The sequence below is a fragment of the Prosopis cineraria genome, unplaced genomic scaffold (genome assembly GCF_029017545.1).
Source record: "Prosopis cineraria cultivar Desert tree isolate PC_DT_omini unplaced genomic scaffold, ASM2901754v1 PC14, whole genome shotgun sequence".
Classification (NCBI taxonomy): Eukaryota; Viridiplantae; Streptophyta; class Magnoliopsida; order Fabales; family Fabaceae; genus Prosopis; species Prosopis cineraria.
The window spans coordinates 12,563,679-12,572,895 of record NW_026555345.1 but is presented as its reverse complement, the minus strand read 5'-3'; positions in this window follow the sequence as shown (position 1 = coordinate 12,572,895).

Below are 9,217 nucleotides of genomic sequence, written 5' to 3'. Positions count from 1 at the left end.
CTTTAAGCTTTAAGCCAATTCACATGTGACACCCGTTCAATCCATGTGTGAATAAACATATAACAAGTATTTAATACACTTTGCAAAAAAGTATTTTTCTAGTAAATATCATTTTTACACGTCATCAACAACTATAATCATTTTCCCTAAGTGTTCGTAACATCTCTTTTAGTGTCAAATTATAAATAAGACCTTATTTAAGTAAGTAGCATTAAGTAATTTGCATTAAATTCTTATTTACATTATGTTATTTCTATAAAAAAGCTCTCAAAATAAAAGATTTTATTGCTATCAAATTTACTCTTTTAGAGAGTCTTTGTATTAAACATTTTTCATTTTGTTCATTTGAAATCTTAGGAATAGAGTTTCCAAAGTGGTTGTAATAGCCTATAGGTATTAATTGCTGTTGTGAATGTGAAATTTAGTGAGGAATACTGATTTCATATCTTCAACAAAATTTAACAAGACAATCAATGAGGTATTTTTTATTTATCTTTAATTAGTGAGGCATTTTGTATTCTTCTCTAATTAGCAAGGACTATTTATTCTTCACTAATTAATGAGGAAATTAAGAAGGTCTTGTTTATTCCTCTCTAATTAGCAAGGCTTAGTTTATTCATCTCTAATTAGTAAGGAAATTAGCGATGCCTAATTTATTCCTCTCTAGTTAGCAAGGAAATTAGAAATTAAGGTGGCAAGGTCTATTTTATCCCTTGATAAGATAATTCATTGACCAAAACAAACCCATTAACTTTTAATAGTTCTAAATTGCCCTTCAATTAGATAATATAATATACTAAAATTTTAAAAATAAGAAAAGGAGGAAATGTGAACATGTTATTTAATAATGTATATTTAATTTTTCATAAAAAAGCTTCGAGTTCCTTATAGATTAAGTGGTGGAGAAGGTGGACACAAGAAGGAGTCTCAAGTCACGGGTTTTAACCTTGGACCTTGGTTAGTGCATGTTAAATAAATATATTTCCAAGCATACGTGGAGAGGTGACGTGGCGTAGGAAAAATATTCCTTGTTAAATTATTATTTTTTAGTAGTGGATATAGATGGATTTTCAAAGGAAGATCTTTTTCTAGCTAGCTACTGCCATTAGCCTCTTTCCATTCTTTTGCTTCCTCCTATCTTCGTCATCATCATCATGGTTTCTTCACCCAGGATCATCATCTTCATGTCGTTCTCTCCATCTAGTGCATCTTACTAACTACTATCTCGTATGCATCTTTTTCTTCTTCAACAAGGACCATAGTCTTTTTACCCCTTATTCAAATTTTAGGATTTAAAACCTCTGGAGTTAAAATTTTATAAATTTCATAAAATTTGCTTATTTTTAGGAAGAAAGAAATTTTTTAATATTTTTTAGAAAACAATAAAATGACAAAAAAATACTAAAAAAACCTTCATAAAATTTATGAATATCAATTTTAAAAGATTTAAATCCTAAATTTTACATATGTATTTATAAGACAACTTTTTACATTTATGGCTCAAACCTTTTATACTTACAAGTGAATATATGTAATTTAGAGTACTCGTCTACATAAAGAATGATCTTCCTATCTGACTTCCTTTTGCATGAGACAAAATTTAAAGTAAAAAATAATCGTTTCATTTGTCACAGCCCTAACTGTCACTGATAAAGTTGTGGAATAATCTTTTGATGCATAACACATCTCCTATGCTCAATTCTTTTCCTCTTCCAACTTTTTCAATGCTAGCTATGTGACCCTTCTAATCACCACCAAAGTAACATGAGCTCCTTCTCTATCAAAGAGTTTAATGAACTGAGTAATATCACCAGTCATGTGTCTTGTGTAATATTCGTCTTGATATTATCAGAATACAGTATACAATACCATTAAGATAACTAGGATTAATTAATTTCTAATAATAGGTTATCATAATATAATGGTTTAAAACTAAGTTTAAAGGTTTGGATCCCAAGAGACTCTTTTTTAAAAGATATTCAAGTTCAAACCATAGATTAAAACAAGATTAAGGAAGTAACAAAAACATAAATTAAATCATACCAGGATCAAAGAAGGGCAATTTGGATACCTTTCAAATTGCACTATCTACAGCAATGCATGAGTCATCTGCCATAATAGATGGCACAAAGAGGAGAGTCCTCTCGCTATGCAGTGCATCACAGTGTACAAGCTTTACACCAAGGTGCATTACTACTTTCATGACAGTTTTGCTATCATGATAGCACCTCCAACTAAATTCTAAAGTGGGCTGAAAAGCCCTAATCGTATCGAGCTTCTTAAAGAAACTATAATGTAGTCAAGTACACTCTAGGTCGTTAAAATCCTAAGAAGGCAAGCATAAATAATCAAGTTCAATTCATAAACCATTTTACAACATAAAGTCACTATTGGTTTGACAAAAATTAAGAAGAGAAATATTTTTGGTTTTCTAAATTTCAAGTGAAAATGAATGAAAGTAAAATTGACTTAAACAAGAAAATGGGTAAATTCTCCAAGTTTTAAATCCATTCTACTATCATAGACTCCTTAGTTCTATGAGCTTGGGCCCTATGTGACTCAATTGACAAAATTAAAAGCTTAATTACCATTAAACTAGTTAAATGCAGCTTAGACTAAGACATATAGCCGCTGAACAATTGCCAAACTTTGATAAAACAAATGACACTAAATGTTTTCCTTGCTAAAACCTTGCTCTAACACTTAGAATAATTAAATTTAGACAATCAACTTCTCATTAAGACTTAATTGGAACTAAATGAATCAGAGATATCAAGCAAGACTCAAGAGGAATTCGAATTCAGCAGGTAATAACCATTAAAGCATAAACTCAAACACTTGAAATGCACAAATTCAATGAAAGATGTAAATCAAGGCAATATGATCCTTAATAAGATAAATGACATCAAATTGATTCAGTCAATCTAACCAGAATCAATGAATTGAATTCAAAATCATAACAAAAACTAGAATCAAATTTGAGCTACCTAAAATCAAAATCGAGATAATATGAAACTCAAGTGAAACTTCATCATCTTGGAGAATCCTTAAAGATTTAGCTTCTCATCTCACTCTCTATAGCTACTGCCTGAAGGAGAGGTCCATAAGAAGCTACCATAGATGAGCACTCGCTAAAATCTATGCGACTAGATGAATTGGGATTGAGTTGAACGCACGGTTGAACTCTGTGATCTATGCGTGATTGACTGAAATTGAGAGGGAAACTATGATGGTGTGCGATGAATCTTTGTGAACATGTGTGTGTGATGACGAGAATGAATGGCTGAACTCGTGAAGTTGTTTGCTTGTTCATAGTTCAAAACTAGAGCTCCTTTTTCCCCCTTCCTTTTTGCGTTCTCTATCCCCTTTGAAAAGTCAAAAACTATTTTAAACTAAAAATAAGAAAATTGCCAAATTAGCCCGTTAATTTCTTAAAAATACAAAGTAACTAAAGCTAAAGTAATCTAATATAATTGAACCAAACAAAGTTCTAAACATGAGAATAAAAAAATTTTCAAATAATAAAATGTCTTAAGGAATTGAAATTTCAAATTAAAAACAATTAACGCCAATAAAATATGCAGAATGACAAAAATGCCCTTAATGCCAAAACTTAATACAAATGAGCTAATGATCAAATCCAATGCTAAAATTATGAATAGAAGAGTCTAAACTAATAAAATATGATCACAAATGTAAATGTGTGCAAAATATGTGATTTATTAAATTTTTCCACACTTAACTTTTACACTCCAGGCAAAATCTAAACTCAAAAATAACTTGTCAAGGATCCTTAAATTACAAATAAAAAATCTTTTCACAATAACTTAAGAATGGTTGTTGTTCTAGTTAAAGCACTCTATCTATCACAAACAAACCATTAGAAAAGTGCAATATCATAAAGAAAGCCTATTAAGGATAAGTATTTAGCACTCAAGCCACTCAAAATGTTTAGGGTAATGATTTCACTCAAATCTCTTAGCAAAGCGCCCTATTATAGGCTTGTAAAATATCTACATCTCCACTACTAATAAAAAAAATGCAATCAAAAATCAAGTAGATTTTTATTTGGATGTAATGTGGTTAGAGAAAGCGTTCTTAAATTTATATGTGGAAGGGTGGGGTTTGGCTCAAGAAGCTTGTCTTGGCCATATTGTAGCATGCAACAATATACAAAACACTTAAGAGTCTAACTAAGTGAATAGCCCAACAAGAAAATGAAATTACCAAGATTGTGGATTGGAAAGAAAGATACAAATGATAACAAAAATGAAAATACAAAGTACATTTCACAAATATGTAACCCAAAAAACTCATTTTCCAATCTCTTTCTTTTGTTTGTCTACTTTTCACTTCTTTCTTTTGCTTTTCAAATATTTTTTCTTCTTTATTTTCCAACTTGCTTTTTTCTCTTCTCTGTTTTTCCCTTTTCAACTTGGCAACTTGGGTTTCTAAAATAACCTTGTTCTTTGACAAATATTTGGTAACTTTGTTGGAATGGAATGAAATGAAAAAGATAAAAAGATAGGAATAGTGTAATGAAAAGAACAATGATTATTCTCGAAGTTAAACTAAAAAGAGAAATGTACATTACAACACATAAATCAAATTTGCATGCAATCCATGGTTAGAGGGTGAAGTTTTTATTTTTATTAATAAAATAAACCAAAAAGGCTCGAGGGGCTAACAAAGGATACATAACAAAACAAGGTTAGTTAAAGGCCTTTGGCTTTTTAATGAATGCCTACTATCACTTCCTTTAAGAAAATGCAATAATGTGGCCTCAAATAAGATGAGAAACAAGTTCTAGAGGATGCTAAAACCAATGGACAACTCACTCTATAGTGTTTGGCTTCTTCCAATAAGGTTTGTGCCACTCTACTCAATTGCACGTAATATAATAGAAAGCTTGTTTCACAAAGTACAATAGCTAAAGAAACAAGATTTCAAGAGTTATATTCAAAAATTCAAAAAAAAAAATTCCTCAATTCATCTAAACAAAGTCAAAAATATTTTTTTTTCAAAATTTTCTTTTTAAAAAACTAAAATTTATGTATGTGTTTAAGGAAAAATCAAGACAATGACTCCATAATAAAATACACACAAAGTGTAAGAAAAGATTTTTTTAAAACAAACAAAAACAAAGAAAAGAAAAATGAAAAACCTAAAATTTCTATAATCTAATGGGATAGGTTGCATCCCCTTTACACTTGAACCCTAAAAAGATATTCACAAATATAAACACAAGCAAAGTATAGTGTACCACATATATGAATTATGTCAGTAGGCAAATCTAGAAAAGTGCTCTACTTGTATGATTTGTGAATAATCAAAGCAATCAAAGGGGATAAAAGTAGAACTACAACCTTGTGTGAACTCATGGAGGTTCTGTAAACCTTAACTCGATGAATAATGAATATAATTCTCCCTCATGAAATTGTTTGCACAAGTGACCATTTGCTTTAAAGTAGATTCCATGTTGAGGGTCTTTAAGTGTTAAAGTTCCATAATCAAACACTTTTTCAACAATGTAGGGACCCTCCCACTTTGATCAAAGTTTCCTAGCCATCAATTTTAGTCTTATTTTGAATTGTAGCACCTGTCTCCAACTTGAAAGTGCCTCTTCAAGATGAACTTGTCATGGAGAAGCTTTCTTCTCTCTTTATAAAGCTTGAAACTCTCATAAGCCTTTAATCTCAACTCTTTCAGTTCTTGAATTTAAAGTCTCCTTGTAGCAATCACTCCATTCTCATCAAAAGAACAAGCCTTGATTGCTCAATATTCTCCATTGATAAGTGACATTGCTTTCCATACACCAACCGAAAGGGTGACATGTTAATTGCTGTCTTGTATGCTGTCTTATAGACCCACAATTCTTCTTCCAACCTTCTACTCCAATCCTTCTCACTTGGTTTGACAATCTTCTAAAGTATGGACTTGATTTCTTTATTGGAGCATTTGGAGTATGCGGATGGTATGGTGTTAAAATGTTATGTAGGACACAAACTTCTCAAAAAGAGAAGTATAACATCCCAAAATTTTAAGACTCAAATTTTTTAAAAAAATAAAATAAAATATCTATAATTAAATTAAAATTAAAAATAATTTGATAGAGATCTAGAGTTTGAATTTTTTTAAGCAAAAGTTGGGTTTTATTTTATTTTTAACTATAGGAAAAATTACCAAAATTGACCCGGCCTTTTGTGCTATAATAAAAAATGTTGGGCCCTTTCTTGTAATTTTTCCCAAAATGTTTTAACATTATTTTTAAGAGGAAAATAACTTGTAGAAACAAAAAAAAATAAAAAAAAAGGAAAGAAATGCATGAAAGGACGAGAGAGTGAGAGGAAGAAAAGAGGAAAAAGAGAGGGAGTTAGGTTTGGATCTAGGACCCTTTGCGACCGTTGCGAGCTCGGCTACACAATAGGTAAACTCTCTACTTCAATTCTCTTCCTTCCCTCTTGATTTTCTTGAATTTTTGGAAGAGAAAATTTTTAAATTTTGATCCCAAGGGCTTTATTCTTGTAAGCTTTTGTTTCTTTGAATCCTAGGAAAGATATTTTGAGTTTTTATATAGTGATCTATTATTTTGAGTGGATAATTGGATGAAAAGAGTTGTTTTGGGCACAAAGTAAACCTTGAGAGATTGGGTTTTGCTCCTCAATGGTTTAAGTCTATTTATTTAATTATAATTTTGCTATTTGAGCCTAATAAGATTTAAATTAAGGTTTGGTTTTCATTATAAAGGCTAATGGTGAAAGTTGATGATATTAAGTGAAGGTTTTTAATTAATTAAAAATTATATGAATTGGAAATTAACGTAGTGATGGCTAGTAAATGGTTTTAGTGGTTAAGTAGTATTATGTAAAGGTTAGTTTAACATATGGACCATTAGGATGGATTATGACTCATTAACCCAAGTTGTGTGGTATGAGTTATAGTTTTCATTAATGCTATTTGTCATGATAAGTGATATGGATCACTTATATGTTGTAGGAATTGTTGGTGAAACTTATTGAGAAGTTAAGGAACAAGCCAAGTCCTATTTTGTATAAGAGAAACCCTTTTAGTACCAAAGGGTTGAGGTAACAAGGGAATTTATATTTCTTATTTTAGCTATTTTTGAATAAATATTACTAGCTATCATGTATTACATGTTTTAAAAGATTAAATGTGCTTTATAAGGGGTTATGAGGTACTACTTTGATTATAGTGCAAATATATTTTGCTAATTGTTTAACAACAATGTTTTTATGGAAACGAGATTTGTTTGCATGTATTGCAATCATAAAGAATAGAAGTTGCACTTAATAAAGTATGATTAAGTAAGGTACTTTAGATAGGCTTAGAAACCGTTTAAGGGAGATTTATAAATGTTATACTACCTTAGAGTGTTGAAGTGGTCAATACTTGGGAAAGGTAGATACGAGTAAAAGACATGATCTCAGTGGGAGTTCACTAATGAGAAGGTGTGGACCTTTGATATTCTGTGGCACACTGTCAATACTCAATGTTGCCTTACGTATTGTGGGCTCGGTGTACTAAAGTAGTTAGTGTATTGAATGTTCGACACCTCTCAGTGGGGGAGGGAATCCGACATATGAAGTGTGAGGTTGAGTGCTTAGGCCAAGGTAGCCCTTACATGGAGAGTAAGTCGGGTTGGCTCTGGAAGGAGTTAGCTTTGACTGCTCAAGATTCACGTCGAAGGGGCACAGGCGGTTCGGTGGATTAGATCATGCCTTAGGTTATGTTTTGTGCCTGTAGAGGTATAAATGAGTATAAGGTTTACCTGTGAGTTAAAGAGTGCCAAGGGGCATTCTGTTGGTCATGAAAGGTCATACCAGTCTATGTCATGCATTCATGCATTTTAAATGATTAAATTATATACTATCTTGAATTTATTATTCGTGTATTTGATTATGGCTTACTTTGTAATAATCAATGTAGATTTCTCTGTTACTAAGACTGTAGTTGTCTCGCCCCTTTCTTTTCAATATTTCCAGGTCCAGGCGAAGGAACCAGTAGAGGACAGGGAAAGGAGCATAGTTAGGGGTTGTTTATGAATTGTAAAGAACTGAAACCCCTTTCTTTTGAGCAAATCTATTGTAATATATTTAGAATTAAGGTGTTAGTAGGATGTGATTATGTATATGTGTGTGAGTATGTGTGGATTATATAGCTTGTGTATGAATTTTTGTTTGCTTGTAGACTTATGGCTAGGAAACTTGGCTATGGTGTGTGGTTTTGATGAATTTATTTAGTAGACCAAGTTTTCACTGTAAGCAAATATTTATTCTGGTATATATGTGATTCCACAAGCAAATGCAAAGTGGTTGCATTGCAAATGGTGTGCTATAGGCAAACATACACCTTGGATAGAGAGAGTGGGTGCATGGGCCCTACAAAGATCTCTGAGCCAAGTGAAAATGTTTAGCGTGTATATTCATATGTGTATATGATATTTGGAATAGTTTTTGGCCACTCTTGTATGCTTTGTGCATTTTAAGGGTTCAGGATCTATTTTGAAAAATGGCACCCGGGTGGTCAAGTTTTGGTATAAAGGGTTTTTCTATCATTTAAATATTCTATCAGGTGTTTTTAGTCCTATTTGACATGTCCAAAGTGTTCCTATAGGTTTGTGACCATTAGGATGAGATTTGGACAATTTTGAAAATGATTTTTACCAAAAAACTGCACTTTTGCATTCGGATGTCCAAATCTTAATCCGACCATTGGATTTCTCTAAAATTTGGGTCACAAGTAAAAACTTTTATAAGATAATAATAGACGGAGAGATGGCACACTTTGGATTTTGGTCCGGAGGAACTGTCATGACAGCAACAGTGATGATGTTGCAACATGCACGAAATTCAATCCGTCCATTGGATCTTTTCAAAATTTGATATGCTAATAATATTATTTAAAAGTGACATGTGACCTTTAGAGTCACTTCGATAGGAGGTCGGACAATGAAATGATGCACTTCGGAAGTTAGGCCGGAGGTGATGTCATGAAAGTAAAAATGACTAAACTTTTAACATGTCTAATTTTTAATCCAACCGTTAGATCTTTTTGAAATTTGGTACATTTATAGTACCCTTTGAATGTAATGTGTGAGCTTTAAAATTTATTTGATCAGGGATCGGATGACAGAATGGTGCCTCCCGTAATTTGGCCTGAGAGGGCTGTCATGACAGTAATTTAATGCTGTCATGAC